The 27,483-nt window shown below is 43.8% G+C and overlaps 1 long non-coding RNA gene across 3 annotated transcripts in view; it reads right to left on the reverse strand.

The window, feature by feature from the left end:
- Positions 1 to 27,483, reverse strand: part of LOC119043753 (uncharacterized) — a 70,251-nt gene that overhangs the window by 25,903 nt on the left and 16,865 nt on the right. For all 3 annotated transcript variants that reach the window (XR_008390044.1, XR_008390045.1, XR_008390043.1), the window contains 3 exons: positions 26,881 to 26,986; positions 25,384 to 25,781; positions 22,875 to 22,986 (listed from right to left, as the gene is read on the reverse strand). This is a non-coding gene — a long non-coding RNA (uncharacterized LOC119043753). The remainder of the gene's footprint in view (positions 1 to 22,874; positions 22,987 to 25,383; positions 25,782 to 26,880; positions 26,987 to 27,483) is intronic.

Genomic DNA, 27,483 nt, shown 5'->3' on the forward strand with positions numbered 1-27,483 from the left:
ATTTGGATACTTTGAGTATGTCACCTGTCTCCCGCATGGCGTAACGTGGTCTGTCCTCAGTTAACATATAGACTCGATGGCTCTGAACTAGATAGAAACGGTCTGCCAGACCTGTGGGGCACCTTCGTGTGAGAAATCTTGGGCATGAAACTTTGCAAACCACCTCTGACACATTTCATCGCCTACAGCACCTTCTCCATCCACACTACCAATCTTTATTTTGCATTCCAGTTGTGTTTACTTTTATTGAAATGATAAAGCCTAATGTGCCAAAAGAGTTCCTCATATTCATCTATCCTCAGTATGAAAATGGCCACAAAATCACAATGGTTTCAATGAGTTTTTTTCTTTCAATGCATATTACTATGACATCTGTCAGGATACAGTCTAACCTAATGCTTTCTAATGAAGTTAGACAAGTTCACAAACCAGAGTCACAGGATGGGGCAGGACGGTGAGGGGGTGGGGGATGAATTGCTTTTTGGGCCAACTCAGTATAAACAAAGCTTTAACCAGAATCACTCCACTGAAATATTTTACAGCATGTCTTTTGCTTTCACAGCATGTAAGCTAGAATTCACTGAAAATGGTGACTGGGAAGTTCTCCTGCTTGGTACTTCTGCAATAGGCTCCTACAGAACTTCCAAAAGAAACCACCATTTGAGTTATAAAATAATTTAAAGTAAATGATGGTAAAGATACCACACACCGAAACTTGAGAACAAAATCTTTACCCTTCAATACACAGCTTACGCACATAACCTCATATTCTACAAGACTTGCACTCTTTTTAGGGACCCAAAAGAGTTAATGAAGCCAAGACACACTAGAGGGAACATGCCTCTAGACACGTCTAAAAGGGCAGGTACATAAAATGATAATGTTTGTATTTTATCTTATTTTATTGTATTTTACTTCTGGCTAGAGATTTTTGAATAAATTTTATTTTCCCCTTGTTTAAGAAAGCTACAACAGACAAAGCAATTCACAATTTTCATACACACTTAGAACTTGTAAAAACGTGACTCTATTACTCTACAAAGCCAGTTCCAAGAAACATAACAGAAAACACGTTCATCTCTTCCTTTGCCCTTAACCTACAAACCAATCACAAGGTAACTGGGCACTGCTGACATTTAGACATTTTCAAATGTACTTGTAAATACCACTGCCATCCAAAGTCATTGATATTCCCCTGGAATCAACCACTTTTCTTGCGGACCTACTTTAAGGTGTCATTCCCCCAAACAGCCACGAGATGGCAGCAGAGACTGACAGATGCAATGCATATCGCACTAATGGCTGGGCTGAAAGGTTCCTTCCCTTTTTACCATGAGATGCAGTGATGGACACACTTTCCTTTTCCCCCAGCAACGTAACTGCACAACATCATCACCATTTTGTTCCACTGCCCTCTACCATCTTTCAGGCAGGTTCATCGTTCCATCATTCCAAACCATTGTTATCTTTTGGAGCGGAGCTCTTCCAGGTGCCTTCTTCAGTCTTCCAGGGAATGGAAGTTTCTTTCTACTATGAAAAATTCGGAAAGGGAAAAATTAGACCCAACTAAATAGCTATAAGCAGGTGCAAGGTCTGATGAGTAATGCAGATGAATCACGCCTGCGAGTCAGGCTAGAACCATTTATCCTCTGGTCACCAAAGAGAAACATGCGCTCTCACCTCATCCTGAAGCTTTTGTGTCTTCTGCAGACAAATTCCAGACTCTTTCCCTCCGGTGGTTCTTTCAGTTTGTCTGAACCAAAGCAGTACTTGTTGCAAGTAGCCTGCTGGTTTTCCCAAGGAGCTTCTACTGCAGAACTCCCTCCTGAATCCACCACAAGGGCAACATCATCTCCTGTGGATGAAGACCACCCTTTGGAGGGGCTGCTTCATGGTGATTCCTTTGTTTGCCCACAGTCTTTCCCATTGCATGTTGTAAAAGTTGATAGCTCATCCCCCCTCACAAATGGCCTTGGAAATGAAATGTTTTCCTTACATTTCGGTGCAGAGCCCCTTGTGGAAATGCATTCAAGAGGGGTTCACACCACCCCACTTAACTTCTGTGGAAGCCAAACATCAACGCAAATAATGTCATCATGCTGGTGCAGATACTTGTTGAAGCCTGATTAGGATACCTTGAGTATGTCCCCTGTCTCCTGTGAGCCATAACATTATCTGTCCTCAGTTAACGTCTCCTCTGAGTAACTCTCCACTGCAACTGGTCTGTCTACTGTGCGGCAACTGTACGGGGGAAATCTCCAGCATGAAACTTCACAATCTACTTCTGACGCATTCCATCAGTCACAGCATCTCCTCCATACACACCACAAACCTTTTCTTGCCTTACAGTTGCACTTTTACCTTTCTTGAAATGGCACAGCTTGAAAGGACCAAAATGTTGCTTATGTTCAGGCATCTTCAGTGTGAAAAAGGCCACACACGCATTCTCCAGTTGTGACAAGGTTTTCTTATTGGATGCTGATATGATGGCTGCCACGACACAGTCTAACAAAATGGTTTCAAATGACATTAAAGGCAAGAATGGGCAACCAGATCCAGATGATGGGGGAGGGTGGTGGAAGGGGGGTTAGGGGCCAAACAGACTTCTGGGCTGAACAGACGTTTTGGCCAAAAGAACTTTTCAGCTGGAATCTTTGGCCAAGTGGACTTTTTGGGAGAACAAACTTCTGGGGAAAACGGACTTTTTGGCCAACAGACTTTTTGGGAAATCAGACTTTTTGTCTGAACAGACTTTTTCACCAGAGTCTTTGGCAGAATAGACTTTTTTGCCGAACAAACTTTTTGGCAGAACGGACTTTCCGGCCAAACTCACTTTCTGGCCAACCCCACTGAGGCAAGGTTTAAGCAGTATTGCAGCCTGAAATCTATACAACATGTTTCTTTCCTTCCTTCCATAGCATTTAAGCTCAACATATCACTGAGAATGGAGGAGTAGACAGTTCTGGACCTTCTGAAATTGCCTCATACAGAACCTCCAAAATGAACCACCATTTGAATTACAAAATAACTCGAACCTAATGATGCTAAGGATGCCACGGACCAAAACTTGAAAAAGGAATCTTCACCCTTGAATGCACACATTAGAAGCAGAAGCAGAAGATGTACAAGTTTTGCATTCATGCAAGAAACTTAAAATGGTAAATGAAGTCCAGGCAAATTCAAGAAGCAAGCCCATAGACATGTCTGGAAGGGCATGTGCATACAATGATAGTGCTGATATTTTACTTTGCTTTTTTTGATACCTCTTGGTGCAGCATTATGTATACATTTTATTTCAATATTCTTTAAGGAAGTCGTAGCAGGCAAAGCAACCACAAATGATTTTCAAGCATGCCCGTAACTTGTCAAAGCCTGACTCTAGTTCACTGCAAAGGCAGTTCAAAGAAAGGTCACATAAAACACGCTCATTGCTCCCTTTGCCCTTAATCTGCAAGCCAGTAACAAGGTAACTGGACAGTGCTGATGTTTAGACATTTTCAAATGCACTTGTATACACCACTGCCATGAAAAATCATTGATATTCCATTGGAATCAACCATTTCTCCTGCTGACCTACATTAACCTGTCATTTCCCAAAACGGCCATTAGATGGCAACAGAGATCACCACATGGGGTGCATATCCCACTAATGGCTGGGCTGAATGGTTCCTTGGCTTTTTACGGAGAGATGCAATGATGGGCACACTTTTCATCGTCCCCCAACAATGTCACCAGACAACGTCCTCTCCATTTTGTTCCACTGCCCTCTGCCACCTTTGAGGCGACTTCACTATTCTATCCTCCCACAACATTGGTATCTTTCAGAGCACAGAACTCTTATAGGTGCCTTCTGCAGTCTTCAGGGAATGGAAATTTCTCTCCACTCAGAGAAATTCAGAAAGACTGAACTAAATGGTTAGGCTCAGGTGCAAGGTCTGGTGAATACTGCAGATGAACCATAACTGCATGGCCAGGCTGGAAAATGATTTTCCCTGATCACCAAAGAGAAATCAGCACTCTCACCTCCTCCTGAAGCTTCAGTCTTCTGCTAACAAATTCTGGACTCTTTCTCTCAAGTGGTGCTTGCATTTGCTCTGACAGGGAGCAGGACAGGTTGCAAGTAAGCTGCTGGCTTTCCTCAAGGAGCTCCCACCACAGGACTCCCTTCTGAATCCATCACAAGGGCAACCTCACCTCCTTTGGATGAAGACAGCCCCATAAAGGGGCTGCTGGTGGTGGTTCCTTTGTTTGCCCACAATCTCTCACATTTCACATTATTCTCAAATACCAACAACTCATCCCCTCCGCCCTACAATCTTCATGGAAATGGAACGTTTTCCTTACATTTCAGTGGAGAACTGCTTGTGGAAATCCAGTCAGGAAGGGTCCCCCAGCACCCCATTTCACTGTTCTGGAGCCCAGACATCAAAGTAATGAACATAACCAGGCTGGTGCAAATGATTGTCAAAGCCTGGTTAGGATACTTTGAGTATGTCCCGTCTCCCGTGAGCCATAATGTTATCTGTCCTCAGTTAACATCTCCTCTGAGTAACTCTCCACTGCAACTGGTCTGCCTACTGTGCGGCAACTGTGCGGGGAAAATCTCCAGCATGAAACTTCACAATCTACTTCTGACGCATTCCGTCAGTCACAGCATCTCCTCCATACACACCACAAACCTTTTCTTGCCTTACAGTTGCACTTGTACTTTTTTGGAAATGACAAAGCCTAAGAGGCCCACAATGTTGCTTATGTTCATGCATCTTCAGTGTGAAAAGGGCCACACACACATTCACCAGTTGTGATGAGATATTTATAACACATGCTGACATGACAGCCGTCACCATACAGTCCAGCAAAACGGTTTCAAATGATGTAAAAGGCGAGTTTGTGCCACTGGAGCCAGGTGACTGGGTAAGAGGGCAGCAGTGGGAGGGGCATGGGGGCCAAAAGGACTTTCGGCCAAACGCACTTTTCGGCCAAATGACATTTTGGTAGAACAAACTTTTTGGCCAACCCTATTTAATGCAAGGTTCCACCAGCATCAGTGCCTCGAAATCCTACACAATATGCTTTGTGCTCTCATAACACCTCCACTACCATTCACAGAGAATGGGTGAGTAGAAAGTTCTGTTATTTGGGGCTTCTGAAATAGACTGCTACGGAGACTCCAAAATGAACCACCAGTTGAATTACCTGATAGTTCGACCCAGATAATGCTAAAGATACTAGTTACCAACTCTTGAGACAGAAATCTTCACCCTCCAACGCACAGGTTAGAAGCAGAAGCTGGAAATGTGCAAGGTTGGCACCCCTACGAGGAACCGAAAGTGGTAAATGAAGTCCAGGCAAAGCGGAGGGAAAAAGCACACACACACCGATAGCGCTGATATTTTACTTTCCCTTTTTTTTACCTCTTGGTGCAGAATTATGTAAAAATTTTACCTCTGTGTTGTATGAGGAAGCTGCAACAAAGCCAAGACATGATTTTCTAGTACTCCTGCAACTTGTCAAACCTGACTCTGTTACGCTAGAAAGGCAGTTCCAAGAAACATCACATAAAACACATTCAATGCCCCCTTTGCCCTTAACCTGAAAACCAGTCACAAGGTAATTGGACAGCTTTAACATTTAGACGTTTTCAAATGCACTTGTATATTCATTTCACTGCCATGAAAAGTCATTGGTATTCCGCTGGAATCAACCCCTTTTCCTGCTAACCTGAACTAGAGTGTCATTCTCAAATATAGCCACGAGATGGCAGAAGAGACCACCGCATGGGACACATCCCAGTAATGACTGGGCTGAAAGGTTCCTTGGCTTTTTAGCATGAGATGCAATGACGGGCACACTTTTCATTTCCCCCCAAAATGTGACCACACAAAGTTGTCACCATTTTTGCTCCACTGCCCTCGGCCACTTTACAGGCCACTTCACCATTCCATCCTCCTACAATATTGTTATCTTTGGAACAGGGAGCTCCTCCAGGTGCCTTCTGCAGTCTTCCAGGGAATGGAAATTTCTCTCCAACAAGAAGAATTCAGACAGACTGAAGTAATTGACCACTTGAAGGTGCAAAGTCTGGTGAGCACTGCGGATGAATCAGGACTGCGACGCAAGGCTGGAACCTTTTTTCACTGGTCACCAAAGGGAAACATGCATTCTCACCTTATCATGAAGATTACATGTCTTCTGCTGACAAATTCAGGACTCTTTCCTTAGGGCAGTGAGTTCCGTTGGTCCAATGGGGAGCAGTACTTTGGAAGTAACCTCCTGGTTTCTGGCGATGAGCTCCTAGTACAGGACTCCCTAGTGATCCCAGCATGTCCACAGCATTGCCTCCTTTGGGTGCAGACCGCACTTTGGATTGGCTGCTGGTGGTTCCCTTCGTGTGCCCACCATGTCTCTCAAACCCCATTAGTGTCAAATGTCAACTCTTCATCCCCCCTCTCCACAATTTGTCTTGGAAACGCAATGTTTTCCTGGTGTATCAATAGACGACCTGATGTAGAAATGCCATCAGGAAGGGATCCCCCCTCCCCTGGTTAACTTCTGAGGAACCCAAACATCAAAGTGATTTACGTAACTATGCTGGTGCAGATGATTCTCAGTGCTAGATTTCCATTCTTTGAGTATGTCACAGTGTGCCATATCGTGGTCTGTCCTCAGCTAGCATCTGGTCTTCGTGGCTATCAACTGCAACTGGTCTGCCAGACCAGTAAGGCATCTCCGTGCAAGAAATCTCCTGCATGAAACTTTGCAAACCACTTCTGACACATTCCATCACTCACAGCACCTTCTCCATACATGCAAAAAAATTTTTTTTGCCTTAAATTTGTGCTTTTACCTTTCTTGAAATGACAAAGCCTAATGTGCTGAAAATGTTCATCCATCTTCAGTATGAAAATAGACACATCACCATTCGAAGGATGTGGTGAGTTTTATTTTAATGCATGCTAATAGGAGAACTGTCCTGATACAGTCTAACAAAATGGTCTTCAATGATATTAAACACAAGTATGAGCAACCAGACCATGTGACAGGCAGGGTTGGGGTGACAGAGGAGACAGGGGATTCAACAAACTTTGTAGCCAACCTGATTTAAAGCAAGTTTCAACCAGCATCACATCATTGAAACCCCATACAATATGTTTTGTCTCTCATAGACCTTAAGGCTAGCATTCAATGAGAATGGATGTGTTGTATGAGGAAGCTGCAACGAAGCCCATGAGAATGGGCAACTAGAAAGTTCTGTCATTTGGGACTTCTGAAGTAGACTCCAAAGGAACCTCCACAATGAACCACCATTTGAATTACAAAATAACTTGACCTGAATGATACTAAAAACGCCACATACAAAAACTTCACAAAGAAATCTTCACCCTTAAATGCACAACTTAGGAACAGAAGCACAAAATGTACAAGGGTTGCATCCATATTACGAAGCTGAAAGGATAAACAAATGATAAAACACAGAAGATAAGTACATGTAGACGTGTTCGGAAGGACACGGACATGTGAGGACAGCGCTTTGGCATTCTTTTCATTTTTATACTTCTAAGGGGAGTACTTTGAGTAATTTTTACTTTTATCCTTCTTCAAGGAAGCTGCAGCAGACAAAGCAACAACAAATGATTTTCAAGGACACCTGCAACTTGTCAAAGCCTGACTCTATTACGCTACAAAGCCAGTTCCTAGAAAAGTCACAGAAAACATGTTCATTGATCCCTTTGCCTTTAACCTGCAAGCAAGGCACAAAGTAACCAGACAGCCCTTACATTTAGACGTTTTGAAATGCACTTGTAAATAACATTGCCGACAAAAGCCATTGATATTCCACTGGAATCAACCACTTTTCCTGCTGAACTGCACTGAAGTGTCATTTCTAAAAATGACCACGAGATGGCAGCAGAGACCGACAGATGCAACGCATATCCCACTAATAACCTGGCTGAAAGGTTCCTTTACTTTTCACCATGAGAAGCAATGATAAGCACACTTTTCATTTTCCTTCAACAACGTGATGGCACAATATTGTCACCATTTCATTCCACTGCCCTCTGCCACCTACCTTTCAGGTAATTTCACCATTCCATGGTCCCACAACATTGTTATCTTTTGGAGCAGAGAGCTCTTCCAAGTGCCTTCTGCAGTCTTCCAGGGAATGGAAATTTCTCTCCACTAAGAGAAATTCAGAAAAATGGAACTACATGGACCTGCACAGGTGCAAGCTCTGGGGAGCACCGCAGATGAATTGGGACAGCCCAGCCAGGTTGGAACTGTTTTGTCCTGGTCACTAAAGAGACATGTGTGCTCCTGCCTTATCTTGAAGCTTCTGTGTCTTCTGCTGACAAATTCTAAACCCTTTCCCACAGGTGGCTTTCAGTTGCCCTGATGGCGAGCAATACTTGCTGGGAGTACCCCACTGGGTTTCCACAAGGAGCTCCCACTGCAGAAACACCCTTGGGAATCCACCACATACACAACATCCTTTGGATGAAGACCAAAGGGGCTGCTGGTGGTGGGTCCTTCATTTCCTTCAATGTCTCCCATGCCACCTTATTCTCAAATACCAACAGTCACCCTCTCGCAATTTGTTTTGGGGACCAGAACATTTTCCTTATGTTTCTGTAAAGAACTGCTTGTGGGAATGCAATCAAGAGGAGTCCCCTACCACCCCACTTAACTTCTGCAGAACCCAAATGGCAAAGCGATTAAGGTAACCATGCTGGTGCAAGTGATTTCTGAAGCCTGATTAAGATACTTTGAATATGTCCCCTGTCTCCCACGTGCCACAACATGATCTGTCCTCAGGGACGTCTCCCCTCCATGGTTTTCCACTGCAACTGCTGTGCCTACCCATGGGGCAACTGCACAGAAGAAATCTACCCCCTGACACTTGGCAATCCACTTCTGACACATTCCATCATTCCCATCGCCTCCTCCATACACACCACAAACCTTTTTTTTTTTTTGGCCCTACAGTTGCACTTGTACCTTTCTGGAAATGACAAAGTCTAATGTGCTGAAAAACATTGCCTATATTCATACATCTTCAGTGTGAAAATGGCAACACAAATATTCACCTGTTTTGATGAGTTTTTTTAATGCAAGCAGATATGACAGGTGTCACAATAGTCTTCAAAAATGGTTTCAAATGACTTTAATGACAAGTATACGGGACCAGAGTCACATGACAGGTGGGGATGGAATAAAATTACTTGGTAACCAAGCCAAATTAAAGCAGTATTCAACCGGCATCACAGCATTGAAATCCTATATAATATTGTTATTGACCTCATAGCACTTACCCTGGCATTCACTGAGAATGGATGACTAGAAAGTTTTGTCATTCGGGACTTGTGAAATAAACCCCTACAGAACCTCTGAAATGAGCCACCATTGGAATTACGAAATACCTTGACCTGACTGATAGTGAAGATGCTGCGTTCCAAAACTGGATAAAGAAGACTTCACCCTTGAATACCCAGGATACAAACAGAAGCTGGAAATGTACACATTGTGCACCCGTACAAGGAACCTGACCTAGTCAACAAAGTGCAGGGAAACTGGAGGAAATGAGCCCCTAATGTCCAGACAGGCATGCACATAAAATGAAAGCGCTGCTCTTTCACTGTATTATTCTACCTCTTGATGGAGAATTTTAAGTAAACTTTACCTGTGCACTGTTTTAGGAAGCTGCAACAGACAAAGCAAATTACAAATGATTTTCAAGCACACTTGGCACTTGTAGAAACTTGAATCTATTAAACTACATAGCGAGATCCGAGAAATGCCAAATAAAACCCGCTTATTGGTGGTCCCTGGCTGTAAATCTGGAGTCCAGTCACAAGGTAATTGGACAGTGCTGGCATTTGGATGTTTCCAAATGCATTTGAAAATTCTACTGACATCAGAAGTCATTGATATTCCACTGTAACCACTTTCCCTGCTACCCTACACTAAGATGTCATTCCCTCAGAGGCCACGAGGTGGCAGCAGAGACCAACATGGAACATGTATCCCACTAATGGCTGGGATGAAAGGTTCCTTCACATTTTACTCTGAGAAGTGTGCAATGGCAGGCACACTTTTCATTTTCCCCCAACAACGTGACCACACAACATCATCACCATTCTGTTCCACCGCCCCCTGCCACATTGCACACTTCACCATTCCATTGCCGCACAACATTGTTCTCTTTCGGAGCTGAGAACTCTTTCAGGTGCCTTCTACAGTATTCCAGAGAATGGAAATTTCTCTCCATGAAGAAAAATTCAGAGAGATGAACTACATGGCCATGCAAAGGTACAGGAGCTGGTGAGCACTGTGGATGAATCATGACTGCGCAGCCAGGCTGGAACCATTTTCCCCTGGTCACCACAGAGAAACGTGCGCTCTCTCCTCATCCTGAAGACCCTGTGTCTTCTACTGACAAATTCCAGAGTCTTTTCCTCCAGTGGAGCTTTCAGTTGGTCTGACCTGGAGCAGAACTTGTTGCCAATAAGCTGCTGGCTTCCTGCAAGGAGCTCCCACCGCAGGACCCCCTCCAGAATCCACCACCAGGGCATCATCACCTCCTTTGGATGAAGACTGCCCTTTGGAGGGGCTAGTAGTGGTTCCTTTGTTTGGCCATAATCTCTCCTGTTCCACATTATTCTCAAGTAGCAATGATTCATCCTCCCCTGATGCACAGTCTTCATGGAAACACTACGTTTTCCTCGTGTTTCAGTGCAGAACTGCATGTAGAAATGCGATCAGGAAGCATCCCCCACTATCCCACTTAACTTCTGCAGAGCCCAAGCATCAACAAGAGTAATGTAACCATGCTGGTGCAAGTGATTCTCGAAGTCTGATTAGGACACTTCGAACATGTTGCCTGTCTCCCATGTGCCACAATGTGCTCTGTCCTCATCTGATGTCTGCTGTTTGTGACTCTCCACTGCACCTGCTCTATGAGACCCATGGGGCAACTGTGCATGAGAAATCTCCGGCATGAAACTTCACAATCCCCTTTTGATGCATTCTGTCAGTCACAGCGCCTTCTCCATACACACCACAAACCTTGTCTGGCCTCACAGTTGCACGTGTGCCTTTCTTTAAATAGCAGGCCTAAGGGGCCCAAAATGTTGCTTACATTCCTGTGCCTTCAGTGTGAAAAGGGCCACACACACACTCACCACTTGTGAGGACATTTTTAAAATCACACACCGTTAAGACAGCTGTCTCACACAGTCTAACAAAACAGTTTTGAACGACGATAAAGGCAAGTATGGGCAACCGGAGCCAGGTGATGGTGTGGTGGGGGCGTCAGTGGCAGTGGGGGTGGGGTCTGAATAGGCTTTTTGGCCAACCCCATTTAAGGCAAGGTTCGATCAGTATCGCCGCTTCCAAATCCTGTACAGTATGTTTTTGCTCTCATAGCACTTAAGCAGCATTCACAGAGAATGGATGAGGAGAAACTTCTGTTGTTCGGGACTGCTGAAACAGACTCCTACAGAACTCCCAAATGAACCACCCTTTGAATTACACAATTACTTGACCTGAATGATGCTAAAGATGCCAGTTACCAACTCTTGAGAAAGAAATCTTCATTCTGGAATGTGCAGGTTAGAAGCTGGAAAGGGACAAGGCTTGCACCCATACAAGGAATCTAAAATGGTAAACGAAGTCCAGGCAAAGTGGAGGAAACAACCATACGCACACTGATGGTGCTGATATTTTACTTTGCTTTCTTTTGTACCCCCTGGGACAGAATTATGTACAAATTTTACCTCTTCAGTTTTTAAGGAAGCTGCAATAGACAAAACAATGACAAATAATTTTCAAGCACACCTGCAACTTGTCAAAACCTGACTCTACTACGCTACAGAACCAGTTCCAAGAAACATCACATAAAACACATTCCTTGCTCCCTTTGCCTTTAACCTGCAAACCAGTCACAAGATGACTAGACAGTGCTGACATTTAGACATTTTCAAATACGCTTGTGAATACCACTGTCATCCATAGTCATTGACATTCCACTGCAATCACCCACTTTTCCTGCTGACCTGCACTAAGGTGCCATTCACCAGAATGCCCACGAGATGGCAGCAGAGACGCACACACTTGGAACACATTCTATTATTTGCTTCAAGGAAAGGTTCCTTCACTTTTTACACGCAAGAGAAACTTAAGATAGTACACAAAGTCCAGGCAAAGTGGAGGAAACGGGCCTGTAGAGACGTCCAGAGGGACATATACATAAAATGAGAGTGCTTGTATTTTACTTTAGTGTTTTACCTCCTGATGGAGAATTTTAAATCAACTTGAACTCTATGTTATTTAAGGAAGCTGCAACAGACAACGCAAATTACAAACGATGTTCAAGCAAACTTGGCACTTGTAAAAGCCTGCCTCTATTCCTCTACAAAACCAGTTCCAAGAAATGTCACATAAAACACACTTATTGCTCCTTTGGCTGATGTCTGGAGACCAGTTTCAAAGTACCTGGACAGTCCTGGCAATTGAACATCTTCAAATTCGCTTCTAACTTACACTACTAACAAAAGTCATTGAAATTCCACTGAAATCAACCTTTTCCTGTTGACTGGCACTAAGGTGTAATTCCTGAAAATGGCCACAAGATGGCAGCAGAGACCGACACTTGGAACACATACTGTACTATCCACTTGGCCACAAAGTTCCTTCGGTTTTTCTGGTAATATGCAATGGCAAGCACTTTTTTTGTTGTTGTTTTTTTTTTCATTTTCCTCCACAATGTGACCGGACATCAGTTTCACTGTTTAATGAAACTGCCCTTTGCTATCGTTCAGCCAACTTCAACATTCCATCTGCTCACAACATTGTTATCTTTTAGAGCACAGAACTCTTCCAGGTGCCTTTTGCAGTCTTCCACGGTCCGGAAATTTTTCTCCACTAAGAGAATTTAGGAAAGGCTGCTGAAATAACTGGCAATCCGAGGGTGCAATGTCTTATGAGTCTTGTGGATGAGTCGGGACTGCTCAGCCAGGCTGGAACTGCTTTCCCCTGGTCACCAAAGATAAATAAGCACTCTCACCTTATCCTGATGGAAGATTACATCTTCTGCTGACAAATTCAGGACTCTTTCCCTGGGGCAGTGAGTTCCATTGGTCCAATGGGGAGCAGTACTTTGGAAGTAACCACCTGGGTTCCAGCGAGGAGCTCCTACTCCAGGACTCCCTAGTGATCCCACCATGTCCACAGCATCGCCTTCTCTGGATGCAGACCACACTTCAGAGGGGCTGCTGGTGGGTCCCTTCCTGTGCCCACCATCTCTCCCGTTCCATATAAATGTCAAATATCAATGATTCATCCCTCCTCTCCATGATTTATCTTGGAAATGGAAAGGTTTTTTTTGCATTTCAGTAGAGAATCTCATGTGGAAATGTGGTCAGGAAGGGTTCCCCCCTCCTCCCCAGTTAACTACTGTGGAACCCAAACATCAAATAGATTAATGTAACCTTACCGGGGGAAATTATTTTCAATGCTTGATTTGGGTTTTCTGAGTATGTCGCCTGTCTCCCGTGTGGTCTGTCCTTCATTAATGTCTGGACTGGATGGCTGTCAACTGTGACTGGTCCATCCGATGTGTGGGGAGCCCTCACATGAGAAATCTCCAACGAGAAACTTCGCAAACCACTCTGACATGTTCAAGCCATCACACTACTTTATTGTACATGCCACGAATCTGGTATTCCATTCGACTGCCATTTAACCCTCTTGATATGCCAAAGTGTAATGTATTGAAAAGATTACTTCTGTTCATCCATCTTCAATATGAAAATGTCCACACACTCAACAGTTCTGATGAGGTTTTTTTAAATGCACGCTGACGGTACATCTGTCATGATACAGTTTAACCAAAGGGTTTCAAATGAAGTTACAGACAAATACGTGAACCAGAGTCCACGTGATGGGAAAGTGAAGGCAGGGGTGGTGAGGAACCCAACTGACTTTTTGCCCCCCCCAGGATAAAGCAGGCTTCAACCAGCATCCCAGCACGGATATCATACACAGCGAGTTTTTTGCTCTCATAGCACTTAAGCTAGAATTCACTGAAAGTAGGTGACTGGAAAGTTCTATTGTTTGGTATTCATGAAACAGACACCTAAATAATCTCCAAAATGAACCACCATTTGAGATACAAAATAACTTTAACTGAAATATGCTCAACATACTACATACTAAAACTTGAGGAAGAGATTTTCACTCAGAAATACACACGGTAGAAACAAGAAATGTACCAGTTTTTGCACCCATATGAGGAAACTAAAATAGAAAAAGACATCCAGAAAAAAAAAAGAGGTCGAAGACATGTCCCTAAGGCCACATACACAAAATGGTGACACTTTAATTTTATTTATGTATTTTATTTTATATTTTACACCATGGTAGAGAATACAGAATAAACTTTCCTCTTCTCATTGTTTAAGGAAGTCGCAAGAGACAAATCAAATTACAAATAATTTTTGAGCGCATATGCAAGTTGTCAAACCTTGACCTTAGTACACTACAAAGCCAATTCCAAGAAACATCACATGACATTCATAACTCCCTTTTGCCCTTTAAGCTGCAGTCACAAGGTAACTGGACAGCGCTGACATTGATCAACCACAATGTCATTCACAAAAATGACCACCAGATGGCAGCAGAGACCGACACTTGGAACGTTGGCTTCACAGAAAGTTTCCTTCTCTTTTTACCCCTAAGAGGAACCTAAAATAGTAAACGAAGTCCAGGCAAAGTGGAGGAAACGGGTGATACACGTGTCCTGAGGGGGCACATACGTACAATGAGAGCGCTCGTATTTTACTTTCTTTTACCTCTTGGTGGAGAATTTCAAATAAATTTGACTTCTGTGTTATTTCAGGAAGCTGCAACAAAGCAAATTACAAGTAATATCCAAGCACATTTGGCACTTTTAAAAACCTGCTTCTATTCTGCTACAAAGCCAGCTCCAAGAAACGTCACATAAAACACGCTAATTGCTCCATTAGCCAATATCTGGAGACCAGCTGCAAGGTAACTGGACAGTCTTGACATGTGGACGTTTTCAATTGCGCTTTTAAATTACACTACTATCAAAATCCACTGATATTCCAGTGGAATCAACCACTCTTTCCGCTGACCTGGAGTAAGGTGTCATTCCCAAAATTGGCCACGAGAGAGCAGAAGAGAGCCAACACCTGGAACCTATATCCCACTAATGGCTTGGCTGAAAGATTCCATGGCATTTACTGTTAGATACAATGACAAGCACGTTTTTAATTTCTCCTCAACAACGTGACTAGGAAACATGGTAGCTGTTTTGTTCCACTGCCCTCTGCAACTTTTCATGCAGCTTCACCATTCCATCAATCCCACAACATTGTTCTCTCTCAGAGCAGAGAACTCTTCCAGGTGCCTTCTGCAATCTTCCAGGGAATGGAAATTTCTCTCCACTAACAAGCTTTCAGAAAGACCAGCCCTGGCTGGTGTAACTCAGTGGATTGAGCGCGGGCCTGCAAACCAAAGAATTGTAATTCAATTCCCAGTCAGGGCACATGCCTGGGTTGCAGGCCAGTTCCCAGCAGGGGATGCACGATAAGCAACTACACACTCATCTTTCTCTCCCTCTCTCCTCCCCTTTCCTCTAAAGATAAATAGAATCCTTAAATTTTTTTTTCAGAAAGACCAAACTAAAAAGCCATGTGAAGGTGCAAGGTCTGGTGAGTACTGCGGATGAATCACGACTGTGCGGCCACATTGGAACCATTTACCCCTGGTCATCACAGAGAAACGTGCACTCTCAGCTTGTCCTGAAGCTTACATGTCTTCTGACAGATTCCATACTCTTTTCCTTCCACAGAGTTTTCGGTTGGTCTGACAAGGAGCAGTACTTATTGCAAGTCCCCTGCTGGCTTTCAGCAAGGAGCTCCCACTGCAGGACCCCCTCCTGAATCCACCACAAGGTCAACATGACCTCCTCTGGATGAAGACTGCCCTTTGCAGGGGCTGCTTGGAGATGTTTCCTTTGTTTGGTCACAATCTCTCCTGTTCCACGTTATTCTCAAATAGCAAGGATTCATCCTTCCTCTGCCCCACAATCTTCATGGAAATAAAACATTACCCCTGTGTTTCGGTGAAGAACTACATGCGGAAATGTGGTCAGAAAGTGTCCCCCGCCACCCGGCTTTACCTCTGTGGAGCCCAAGTGTCAACGTGATTAACATAACCAAGCTGGTGCCAATGATTCTCGAAGCCTGATCAGGATACTTTGAGTATGTCACCTGTCTCCTGCCTGCCACAACATGGTCTGTCCTCAGTTCACATCTGCCCTGGATGAACGGATGTGGTCCAGGGCCACGTCCTGTGCCCTGGACGTGGACACAGGAGGGACATCAACGCTGCCAAGATGCACCTGATCTTTGAGACCCATGGGGCAACTGCAAAGATACTCAGCTAAGGAAAGAAGAGAAGGGAAGGTGTATGTGTGCTCAACTCACAGTGCATGCCGGGTCCTTTGCTTTAAGGTTTTACCTGTTTTATAACATTGAGGACTTTAGAGGAGGTCTTAGAAGAGTTATCTCCACAGAACACTCAGCCTTCCAGGGCTGCCCTTGATGTGCTCATGCAACAAAGCAAGCACACAGAGTGATCAGGATCCTTCCCTGGTGAATTTCTGCTTCAGAAAAGTCACCAGAGAAGGGCTGGGACTGAGGTGGGTCTTCCCCTGTGTGGTCTGCAATGTCTGAACCATTTGCTCTACAACGTCCTTACTCAGGGAAGGTAAGATCCTCAGATTTATTACCTCGCTGTAAATCATTGTCCTTATTTAGCTATCAAACTCACTTTTTCCCATTCTACTTGCCAAGGTATTTTCCCACCTTTTTTACTAACCTGCCTCAACTCCATACACTTGGGGACTCACACTGGCACTGAATTTGACACAATGATCATCTGTTGACAGACACCAGACACCAGAGCCAAACTCAAGATCCTGGACATCGACCTTTGACTTCAAAACCTGCACCCTGGAGTGGACCCAAAGCAAAACCTGGACTCCAGGCCCAAAGCCCCAAACCCAAAGCCATGTGCCCTCACCTGAGCCAGACCATGAGGTCCAAAGGTCAAAGACAGATGCCAGGGACTGACATTGGACTCTTAATGCCAGATTCCATTCACCAGAACCAAAACCTTCATCTACACATGAATCTCACATGTGAACCCAGGACACAAAACCACACGCTAAGAGGTGCAAGACTGTAGACCCACAACTGAATACATTTTGACTCTGAAGCACAGACCCTGGACACAGGATGCTGGTCTCTAACCAGGACGCCATGCCCAGAATTTGGAGTTGGAGCCAGACACCGGGCACCCGTTGCCAGAGGCCAGAGGCAGGAGGTGAACCGGATCTTCCCATTGTAAACAACCCTGTGATTCAATAAGATAAAACCCATGTCTCTCCAAATGCAAACTTCAAAATCCTGCCAAACCCAGCAGCAATGGGCCAAAAGACAGAGTGAACAAAAAGGACGCTGACCTTGGAGGGCAGACGTCCATGGTCCCTCAGCTGCAACAGGTCCAGGAGTTGGCACTGTGTCACCATTCACCCCACACCCCCGGCTTTCAGAATTGTGGGGGATAAAAATTATTTTCCACAAACCTTGCAGCTTTAACACCTGCGGGATCATAATCAAAATAACGTAATCAGACCAATACGAGATATTCAACATTTAATATGTGCATGAGTACAAAGGAATACCAGACAATGAGGTGATATCAGGTACATAGGACCTTTGGGAGTCTGGGGAAACAGGATCTTATAGCGGTAAAATCGGTGATAGGCAGGTAATTTATGAAAAGTGCAGCATTGGTGGAATGTTACTTTTTGTTAGGCAATCCTACAAACTATAGGACACAAAGCTAAAGTAATAAATTTTTCCAAATTTCATTAACATAATCATTCAGTTGAGAATAGGTTACTTTGCTTAAATTGTTAAATCTTGTGGCGACAGCAGCAGACACAGCCTGAGAGAGCTACCAGCTGCCAGGAGGGCCTTGCCCGCCCACAGGGACTGAGTGTCCCTGTCCAGTGCAGGGGACTGTCATCCTCTGTCTGCAGCCAGCAGAGGGCAGCGGGGCCCACGGATACAAGGCAGGTGATGATGCGGCCCCAACCAGGAGGAGAGCCACCGCCACACAGGCAGGACCATGATACATAAGGACCCCGCCGCTCATCACTGAGGGACAGGGAAATGGCACGGCTGAGACATCAGTGTGGAGAAGGGAGCAAAGCAGCCAGGACATCCATGCAGGTGGGCCAGTGGTGCAGCCAGGACTTCAAGGCTGACAATGACCTCTACATCGACGCAGACGGGACAGTGATGTGGAAGGGACACACACACACACACACACACACACACACAGGACGGCAGCACAGCCAGGACACCAAGGCAGAGGGGACCTAGACACAATCCTGACTTCAGCGAGGCTGGGACATTAGCGTGGTGGGGATGTGGACATGGGAGAGATATAGAAACTGCCAGGATGTGACACCCACGGGACACTGGACCACAAACACGCGGACACAGCGGAAACATGAACACAGGTCTGGTTCACAAAGGACGCCCAGTTACCTGACATAAAGACACTGCTGTTGTACATGGGGGAGAGAAGGAAAAATGAACTACAAAGTCATTTATATAAAAGTAATAATGTCCGTGACTAAGTACCATTCCATTCAACATTTGTACATCATTCACCGCAGCTGACCACCTTTCCTGCCGGCCTGCACTAAGTGTTATCCGCAGGTTGCATATGAGATGGCAGCAAAGAGCCACACTTAGGACATTTTTCTAAGTGATTATAATGAGCTATAAAGCAAGTTTCAACAAATTTCAAAGGACTGAAATTATTATATACAGTATGTTTCTTTCTGTCATGGCTATTAACACAGAAATCATAAATGAAAGGTAACTAGATACTCCTGATATTTACTAAATACAGGTCTAAATAACATTACAATCAACATTTATTGATATTCTACTATAGCCCACCAATTTTCCTGCTGACCTACCACTAACATGCTATTCCCCAAAGGCCCACGAGATGGCAGCAGAGATGCACACTTGGAACATTTTACTATTTGCTTGGCCAAAGGGTTCATTCGGTTTTTAGGTAAAGACACCGTGAAAGAGATGTTTTGTGTTTTCACGGATAATGTCATTGAACAATGTATTGTTTTGTTCCACTACCTTCTGCAGTCTTTCAGGCATCTTCAAAATTCCATCTTCTCCAAAGTTTTTATTTTTTGGCCAAGCCAATATAAAGCCAGTTTCAACAAGCAACGCAGCGTTGAAAGTATATACTATATGTTTCTCTAAGTGCTCCTATTGTACTGAAGCTAGAATTCACTAAAACTGAGTGACGGGAAAGTCCTTATATTTGGTAGTTATGTAATACACTTCTAAATAACCACAAAAATAAAACAATTTGAATTACAAAATAAACTGAATGGGGTAAAGAAACTTCATACCAAAACCTATGAAAAACATCTTCACCCTTAAACACACAGTAGCAAAAATAAAAGCTGAAAATATACAACTTTTGTGCCCATACTTATAACCTAAAATAGTAAATGAAATCCAGAGAAAGTAGACAGAAACGTTCACGTTGATCTATCTGCAAGTGTATATACATAAAATGATAGTAGTTCTTTTTAACTCTTGGGGTAAAATTTTCAGTAAATGTTTTCTCATTGTTTAAGTAAGCAGCAACAAAGTAAATTGAAAATGCTTTTCAAGCACACTTGGAACTTTTTAAAAACTGACTATATTTAGTTATAAAGCAGGTTTCAACAAATGTCTCACAAACTATGTTTATTGCTCTCTTTGCCATTAATCTGAAAGCCAGTCACAAGGTAACTACAAAGTCCCTATATTTAGGTGTTTTAAAATACACTTCTAAATACCTTTCCAAAATAAATCACAATTGTAGTGGAAAATAATTTGCATAGAAAAATAATAAAAATACTGCATACTAGACCGGGATCTTTCTAGTTTCAAAAATGATAAAAGCTTCAAACTCTTTCTCAACCAAAGGTGATTTTTGCCCCCAAGAGGACTTAGGCAATGCACTGAGTCATTTTAGATTGTCCTGAGGGGAAGGGAAGGGAGAGTGTTGACGGTGGATAGAGGTATGGATGCTACTAAGCACCTACAATGCAGAGGACAATCCCCCAGGAGGATGAATCATGTGGCCCAAAACATCCCTGGTGCTGAGAATGACAAACCCTGCTGTGTATCATGAAGATTCCCTTAGAATACAAACAGCATGTCCCTTTGCATCCTAGATCTGAAAGGCTGCCTTTCTTGGAACAGGCAGCATGGAAGCTGAAGCTTAAAGAACAAAAAATGCGGACCATCTTGCCAACACTGGGGAGAAGCGTCCTGGGCAATAGGTCAGGAGGCAAAGGAAGATCTGTCCACTTAGGAGACCGCATCACACTCTGACTACACAGAGTAGTTATCTGAGGATCCCTGCTTCTTTCCATAGCTCATAAGTCACTTTAATAACTGTTTCATAGTGATACTTAGAACAAGTAATCTTCCTCTTTTAGATTCCAGATTTGACCACCTCAAGTTTTCCTCTTTGAAAATGTTGACATTTGCTACATTCTGTGTTCCTCAGATTACTACCAGAGGCACATTTCCTGTAACAAAATACTTGAGATTTCTAGAACCATGGTTCCAAGCCCTAAACTCATTTAAAGTATTAAGAATGATGTTACTCTTTTGTTGAGTCATTAATATATTTATAACTAACAAAGAGAATTTTTCTAGCTCCTCACATTACCTCACTTCTTCCTGTTTTTACTCAAGCTTTAACTATTTCTAGGTCACCTACACCTACAACCATGTAATGATCATTATTGCATGAGAGCATGTTTACCTTCATAACTCATGAGAATCAACTGAAAAGTATCACAAATAGAATTTAGTACAAATGGAGAAATAACATGCAGAAACATGTAGAAAAAGTACATTAATTATATAATTTTTTTTAATAAGACTCAATTGCAACAAAACAGGTAAAAAAAACCCTCGGGAAAAAAAAACCCCCTCAGAATAAACTTCACAACAATGTACAGGATCTTTACAAACAAAATTGGAAATTGCTACACAATAACAGAAACTCGAACATATGAAAAATATCATCTTGTTGTGGGATTAAAAAATAGCTATCTTTCTATACCCATTTACCAAAGTTATCTACAACAGAAATATCCAGATAAATATAGAAAAGTCATCCAACAGGAAGCAGTCAGTTAAATTGGGACCCGAGACATGTGCCCCAGAAAGTCTGGTCCCCCTTCCCTGCTCCCCACAGGGTGGCTGTATCTGTCCCCCAACTCCCTCACCTCATAGCCCCCTCGCAGCTCACCTGCTGCCCCGGGGCTTCATTGCTTGCATCACGTTAGGCTGTGAGCATCACCTCGTGACCACAGAGACCAGCAGCCCGCAGCGCCTAACCTCCAGTCTGGGTAGCTGTTCATCTCTCCCCCAGAACTGCCCACCCCTCACCCTGCCCGCCTAAATATGGCCCCCTCCCAGCCCCACCCACCTCTGTGGCTTGTCCCTCTCTCACCTCCAGCCCAGTCCCGGCTCTGACCTTAGGCAGGCCCCGCCCCTTCATCTGTAGGTTGGATTTTTAGTGGTCCATTTAAACAAAACCAGCCAGGAATCAGGTATACTTGTGGACATGCAGTGTAAGGAAGAAATGCACTAATAACATATACTTTACAAAATTAAAGACAACTCTGAAAAAGAACTTGTTCACACAATAAAAAGAAAAGACACAAACTGGGAGAAAATATGAATTACCTAAAACATGGGGTGAAAGAAGATCCAAAGTGAAAGAATGAGAAAAGATACACAGGTTGTTGCAGAAGCAGCTTTATAGTTGTTCACATAGAAAATGTCATAGTTATTAAGTAATAGGACAACAACAAACATTGTTTCTCGTATTCAGAACTCTAAACCTAATTTTGCCCCACCCTCTACTATGCAAACATAAACCACATGAAAATTACATACTAACATGCAGTGGACTTCACGGTAAAAAGCATGACTAGAGATGAAGGGCACTTCATATCAATGAGTTTAATTGACCAGGAAGATCCAAATCCATAAACAATGTCATACACTTAAATATATAGAACAGAGACACAAAGAAAAACTTATAATCATAATAGATTTAACAAACCTCTCTCATCAGGGGTAGCGCATACCTCTTTCAGAAACAAGAGACCACCTCACAAAATTTAGTAAGAAGGTAAGAAACACCATGAGCAGCAAATTGGATTCAACAGTCACAGCTAACCGACTATACACAAATTTTCCTGCCGACCTGCCCTAAGGTGTTATTCCCAAAATGACCACGAGATGGCAGAAGAGATGAATCTGCTTGGAACATTTTTTACATTGACCATATTGTAATAAAGCAAGTTTCCAAAAAATTCAAAGGATTGAAATTACATGAAGTATGTTTCTTGCTCTCATTGTAGTTAACCTAGATATCAGTTATAAAAGGTAACTAGAAAGTTCTTACATTTAAAAGTTATGAAATAGCCCTGGCTGGTGTAGCTCAGTGGATTGAGCATAGGCCTGCGAACCAAAGGGTCGCCGGTTCAATTCCCAGGCAGGGCACATGCCTGGGTTGCAGGCCAGGTCCCCAGTAGGGGACACATGAGAGGCAACCACACATTGATATTTCTCTCCCACTCTTTCTCCTTCCCTCCCCCCTCTCTAAAAATAAATAAATAAAATATACGAAAAATGAAAGTTATGAAATAATATACTTACCTGCCAGGGGAAATCCCGTGATCACGCAGGATGTGCTGACCCCCGCAATTTCCCCAAATGTGGGGGCCTTGGCTGCATACTTTGTCGTACTGGGAACCACGTTTGCATTCTCCTGTAAAGAAAAAAAATGATGAAACACACGTCTAAATAACCCTCAGAATGAATCACCATTGGAGTAACAAATAATTGAAACTGAATAATGAAAATGATACATTGAATACCTATGGGAAAATGTAGTGATAAATCTGCACATTAGGGGGAGACAGCTGAACATTCACAAGTTTTGCATCCATATTACAAGCCAAGAATAATAAATTAAATCCAGAGAAAGCAGAAGAATGGAAATAGGCAAGGAGAGATGTCTGGAACGGTATGTACTTAAAACAATAGCAGTTATTACTTGTTTGGGTAGGATTTAGAATTCATTTTTATTTTTCTGTATAATTCAAGTAAGCTGCCACCAAAAAGGCAGTCTTGGTTTGGGTTAAAAAAAAAAAAAAAGAAGGGATGAGAGGAAAACATGGCATAATTTAAGACAATGATAACTGGACTGCTGTGTAAACAACACCAAGGCCTTTTCTCTGCTCCCCCAGGCTGATCTCAGAGGAGCCCCTTTTCCAAAGTGGCTCCTTTGTGTGCAAATGCAGCCCAGCAGAGAGGAAATGACAGCACCAGACCAGAATGGGCACAGCAGTGCTGGGCAGCACAGCCTGAGGGGGAACTTGCCCCGGGGCTGCCTCACTTCAGGGTCCCCTCACAGCCAAGACTCTTCACAACTAAGCAGCAGCACCACTGGGCTGACCCACACAGGGGCTGCTTCATGATTCACCTGGAACAACACTGAGCTTCCTAACAGCCATGCTGCACTCACACCCATTAGTACCAAAATGCAGCTATTTGCATCAAATAGAGTTTCCTTCTTCCCCACACCCCAACTCTGGAACTCCTGCTGGCTTTGACTTGGAGCCAATAACCATCAGTTCACAGACACCAGATGCCACAGACAGACTCAGAACCAGACGCAGGCCCTAGACTCCAGAACCTGGGCCCCAGAATACACCAGGAACCAAAAGCTGAACCCCAGACCCAGGCCCCAATCCCAAAACTGTCCCCATGACCCAGGCCAGACCATCGACCCTGAATGCCAGACCCCAGACACCAAAGACCGACAGTGAACCCTGGACACCAGGTTCTATGCATCAGACACTGTAGCCAGAGCTGCACATGGACCCCACACCCCCACCCTGGACACAAAGCCACACCCGAAGAGGCCCCAGATTCCAGACACACAGCTAAACATAGATTTACCCCAGGCCACAGACCTGGGTGACAGAACCCACAGCCAGACTCCAGGGCTGGAGCTGGACTATTCAGCCCAGTTGCCAGATGCAGGAGTGGAACCAAGTCCTCACAATGTAAACAGAACCAGGAGTCAACAAAGAACATTCCAGACTCTCTAAGTCCGAGCAGCTGGCTCACAAGTACATTTTCATGCCAATGTAAGTGTACAAGGGAGGAAAATAACTCACAGAAATGCTAAATTACACCAAGCCCTGCAGAAATAGGCCAAAAAGGCTGACAGAAAAAAGAATAATCACATACTTTTGCCGGGAGAAGTTTATGATCTCTCAGAGGCTGCACTTTGCAGAATTTAGTGTCCCAGCCATGAATGTCACACGGCCAGCTCACCAAACCTGTGGGAGATTAAAACATTCTTGTCCTACCTTCTAAGTTCTGGCAGCTGGGCTAATAATTGAATTGACATAATCATATTAACAGGAGATATTCAGTGTTTAATACATGTGCAAAGAGAATTCTTAGTTAAATGAATACCAAATGCAATGAGGTAATATTGGGTATATGGGGAATTTTGGAAAATGGAAGAACAGAGTCTTAGATTTCAAAGATGAAGTGGGGGACATGCAGGTAATTTAGAAGAAAAGGCAGCATACTTGCCAGGTTGATTTTTGTTGGGCAACCCTGAAAACTTTAAGACACAAAGAGTATGGGAAGAGGGTCAACAAGCTCTTGCTAGGAGTCTTACTGTCTGAAGCTGAGGCGATTGTGCTGAAGCTCTCTTCCTAAACCAAACTGTGGCAACTAAACCTCTTAGGAAGAAATGAGGTGACAATTCTAAGTAATTTCTCAGTCTTCTCTTTCTTAACAGCCAGTTTAACATCAACACACCAAGTGCAAAATGGTGGCCCTCCTCATTACCACCTTTGAAACTTTAAAATAGAAGTTGTATATCCACAAGGTATATTTGTCCATTGGTCCATATTTCACTGACGTAATCATTCAGTTTTGAGAATCAGTTATTTTACTTAAATCTTACTTAAGTAAATGTTGATGTACATGTAATCCCCAAATCCACCTTCTATTAAATATCTGTTTGCTTACATGGCGGAGAAACAATCCTTTTTCTAACCTCAAGAAACTTTGGGCTGGTCTTACAATCCAACAGGTATGACACAGATTACCAAATGAAATAACCAAATTTGAGACATACACAGGCATAAGAACTTCATTCACATGAGAGTCAAAAACCCCACATGCAGACGAGCATCAGACATAGAACGGAGACGTGGGCACATAAAAAGTATCGAGGCCGTGAAGGTGTGAGGTGCGCTGGGCTTCAAAGTGTCCTTGCAAAATAAGGGCAGCTGCTTGGGAGAAAGTTGCTATCCCCAACATGTCCACAAGGTGGCAACAAAAACGAGCATTTCCTGTTGGTCTCAACTCAGATGCTATTCCAAAGATGAACACTAGATGGCGGAGTGCAGCAGTGTGAAAAGGGGTCTCACTCTAAGAGACCAGGTCCAGACACGTCGGCTGTGGGTTCAGGTGTGGTTGTCACGTCTTTGGTTCTTGGGACTGAGAAGATTGTCTTCTTCAGTAATCGAAGACCTGTTTAAAACAATATGAAACAGAGACATTTTAAGGAAACATAGTATCTTTGCTTTACAGGTGGAAAATGTTTCACTCTATCTTATCTGATGTTTCGGGAAAACTTTGTCCTGTTATCAAAGTAAAATAGAAACAAACTCTGCTTCTACGTCAGCTCGCTTTTCCTATTTACATTCATTCACTTAATGAAATTTATTCCCATTGTACTCAGCTTCGCCGTGGATAAAAACTTCCCCTCACAGACCCTTTACCACTTCCCTTTTCACACTCTGTGTCCTGCTTTTCCTCTCACTGTGGACGAAATTAATTCCCTTTCTCTGAAAAATGCATGCCCATATTTCACATCTTCTTATTCAGTAGCAACATATCTTGTTTTTCTATTACACACAGTCATTTTTCTCTGTTGCCTTTTTTGTATACTTTAATTAGAATTCCGAATCATTTTTAAAAACCTCAGTTTCTAATTAAAACCAAGAATAAGGAATTGTGAATTGCCTGTTACACCAGTATTCTTTTGATCGATGTTTATAAACAAATTCAATTACTTCTAAAGATATATTTACTTATGGCACAATTGTTAATATTCCACAAGAAAAGTTTACTAATAGCCTCAAATATCCTTAGTTCCTCTATAATTTGTAGCAAAACACAATTATATCTGTGTTCCATCAGCCTACTCCTCACATAATCTCACTCACTTGCTCCACACAAACACCTTAAAAAGCCACAGTTCTCCACAAGGAGCAGACCTCTGCAGATCCATGGGCCCTGCACCTCACCTGTTCCTCCTGGTCCCAGGAGGCATCAGCTGGGGACTGTTGGGCATCGAGACATGCCACCACCCCACACGAATGTCCAAGTGCCACTTGGGACGTGGAGGTGGCTGGGGCACTCCCCCTTGCCCCCCCAGAGGCCTTGCAGCCCGCACCTCATAGCTCAGCGGGACCCCCTCCTAGGAGTCCTGCTTAAACCCATTAAATTTGGAAAAATTCCAACTGAAATGAATCTACATATTCCGTGACTTCTCCTAAAATAGCTAAAGCACGATTGGAAACTACAGCCCCAGGAAGTGAAGCATCCCAGTCTCCACATCACTCACCGCTGGAAAATAAGGACAAAGGCCACCAACGCTGTGGTCCCAGTTACTCGGTAACGACAAGTCGCAGAACCGCACCAGCTCGGAGAACTTCCAGACGCAGTAACTCCTGGCAAGAAAGGCCCCAAATTGAACAACCGCGGGAGAAGCAACACCTTCTATCCTCTGACACCTTCTACTTGATTCCTCAGGACCATGCGGGACCCGCCCAATTTTGTTACCATATCAACGTTAACCTTCGTCTTTCGGGAGAACTGGTCACCGTGGCTACAGCAAAGAAGACCCTCTCCGCCAATCATGTCATTTATGGGACCAGAACTGTCCCCAAACTCTATCCCGGCCCTTCCCCTGGCGGAGCGCAGTGAGCACCGTCCCCTGGGGCGGCGTCCGCTCGGACAGGGACATTTGTCTCGTCAGGGACATTTCTGATGTATGAACGCTGACCCTCCCTACTGGCACCCGAACAGCCAAAGAAAGGTCTGGAGACAAAGCGCGCGTGTAAAGAGCCCGCTGACCGGAGGCCGCCCGTGCGCGCCAGGCCCGGTTCAGGCGTCCGGAGCCTCCGCGTGGGGACTCTCTCCTCGTTCTCACACCGCGGAAAAGGTG

The sequence above is a fragment of the Artibeus jamaicensis genome, unplaced genomic scaffold (genome assembly GCF_021234435.1).
Source record: "Artibeus jamaicensis isolate MK-2021 breed Jamaican fruit bat unplaced genomic scaffold, CSHL_Jam_final scaffold_3151, whole genome shotgun sequence".
In the NCBI taxonomy this organism is placed as follows: domain Eukaryota; kingdom Metazoa; phylum Chordata; class Mammalia; order Chiroptera; family Phyllostomidae; genus Artibeus; species Artibeus jamaicensis.